Source organism: Octodon degus, unplaced genomic scaffold (genome assembly GCF_000260255.1).
Source record: "Octodon degus isolate 3935 unplaced genomic scaffold, OctDeg1.0 scaffold00262, whole genome shotgun sequence".
Lineage (NCBI taxonomy): Eukaryota > Metazoa > Chordata > Mammalia > Rodentia > Octodontidae > Octodon > Octodon degus.
Genome location: NW_004524838.1, coordinates 2,277,078 through 2,279,589, shown reverse-complemented (window position 1 = coordinate 2,279,589; position 2,512 = coordinate 2,277,078). Strand labels below are relative to the sequence as shown.

Genomic DNA, 2,512 nt, shown 5'->3' with positions numbered 1-2,512 from the left:
CGACGCGGAGGGTCAGAGACAGGAAGAGGGACGGAGAGAGGAACTGTGCTCTCTCGGGGCGCATCACTCAGGAGAACGATTAAAGCCTTTCCGCCGCACAAATCGTGTTGAGTGCTTTCCTGCTGGACGGGAGGGCGCCCGACAGGAAAGGGGTTTTATTATCTGGGAGGACACAGAGAGAATTTGGGGAGGATAAGGAATTCTCTGGATTGGACCAAAGAGAGGTGAGGCTTTTATGGCCTTTTGCCAGGTGTGGTCTGAAGGGCATGATTAGATAGACCTGAGGAGCTGACTGGGGCCTCCTCTGAGGCGTCGGGAAGGGTGAAAAGAAACTGCACCTCAGGCTGAGTTGGAGAAGGGGGAGGTGGTCTCCGGGAAGACAAGCTACTGTTTTAAGGGCTTCAGCCATATTGGATGACCACCATAATGATTCAGCAATTCATACTAGGGCCAGAACCTATCAATGTGTATCTAGACTTTATTGGACCAGGTATTATGAATTATAGGCTATAACCCTGGGTAAGGCATGCAGGCCTAGTCATTCTGTCTTTATCTTAAAGCCTGGTCTTTAACAGCCTTGTAGCGTGGCCAGCCACAGCTATCATGTGTTCTCATCCTCTGCACTGACTGCCTTAAGGGTCTAGCCCTACCTGACTGCCTAAAATATTTTTATCTAACTTAGCTGTCTATAACACGACACACACTGCCCTCTGGACAGGCACCACAGATGCCATGAAGGCACCTCTAAACAGTCTTCACAAACTCCTCTTTACCTTGAAAACATAACAGAGATAAAATGGAGATTAAAATGAACAGGTTTATCCGATTTTCAGGTTACAGCTCAACAAACCAGAAAAAATGTTCAGTGCCTACAAAGACAGGTAAGGGACTACTTCCTAAGGATGACAGTTCAAAGATCTGAATTTTTCTCAGGTCAAAATACAGGAAGATCAAGACTAAAAACTGGGGCCGGGGAGATGGTTCAGTGGAATAAGCGCTTTCCTGGCAAGCACAAGGGCCTGAGTTCAATCCCCAGTTCTGCCAAAAAAAAAAAAAAGACTAAAAACTGAAGTTATGGCAATACATAAAAGCAACGTATAATCACCAACTGGTGGACCCTAACACTGGAGATAGATGCAGCTGGCAAACATATTTTGGTGACACTTAAAAGTCATAAAGGGCCAGGAAGATAGTTTAGCAGTAAGTGCCTGCCTGGCAAGTACAAGGTCCTGTGTTTGATCCTCAGTACCAAACAAAAGTCATAAAAATTCCAACTAATTTGTTTCATTCTATAATAAACCAAAGAATGGCCTATTAACATTTGGGTTTACAAAACTGGCAAAAAAAAAAAAAGGGGGGGGGGTCAGCTAATATTCTGGTTTTCTCAATACTATAAAGTCACATGTATTTATTAAGCTGGCATTCTAATTTACACATCAGCTTTTTGTATGGTAACAGAATATATCATACCAACTTCAGGGGTGCTAACTATAAAACTGGGTTCCTACTCCACTTATACAAGCTGAAAAAAGGCTCAAGTCAATAACTTCTGAGGATAACCCACTAATATTATAGACTGCTAGACAGTGTTAGATTGTTTAGTTGAATTCAAACACCTACATTATTTAGATGCCAACAGAATATTCACCTCTGACAGACAATAAAAAAAAGGATACAAAGGAAAGATCATTTTGTATTTATATATACAAAATAGGATAAATTTATAGCTACTTTTGCTTAATTCAATGAGAAGAAAGAGGTATACTAACAGTGTTTGGACAGGATATTCTGTACTATGGATAACCATTAAGAAGATAACAATGTACAATGTATTGATTATCAAAACTGTCCTATTAATCAGCTGTGAAACTGTCTCATTCATATTTATTTCTCAATAAAAAAAAAAGAAATAGCATTGAGGTGTGGTATGTACACATCCAATTCCCAAGAAAAATAGAATCATTAGGTATTGAAAGGGGACATACAAGCAAAAGCCCACATTCAGAAATATGATGACTGGGGCTGGGGAGATAGCTCAGTGAAATAAGCACTTCTCTGGCAAGCTCAAGGGCCTGAGTTTAATCCCTAGTTCCACCAAAAGAAAAAGAAAACCAGAATATGACGACCTTTCCCTGGGCACCACTGCCCTGTGAGCAAATACTGCTCCCTGCTCCAGGTAGGGCAGTCACTTCTGAGGAAGTACATACTGCAGTCTAGTGAAAAACTGGATTGACAATAAGTACTCCATGGGAATCAGAACACCTCCCTCTCATTAAATCCAAGGTAATTCTAAATACACCATACTATTTATACACATACAAACACACATAGAGACACACACACACAATATTTCTAGTCATGGATAAGTAAAAATAATAGGATCTTACTTTTTTCTCCACTTTCTCCCCAACTTTTAAAGTATTCCTTTGTTTCCTCTTCTATTATGGACACATACTGTTTAAAGTGGGCTATGTTAAGGCCACTTTTTAATATTTTCTTCTGCTCCAAGAAA

At 40.5% G+C, this 2,512-nt stretch overlaps 1 protein-coding gene across 1 annotated transcript in view; it reads right to left on the bottom strand.

Moving 5' to 3' along the window:
- LOC101565609 (lanosterol 14-alpha demethylase) overlaps positions 1–2,512 on the bottom strand; it is a 27,635-nt gene that overhangs the window by 5,553 nt on the left and 19,570 nt on the right. The gene's annotated exons all lie outside the window — the stretch shown is intronic.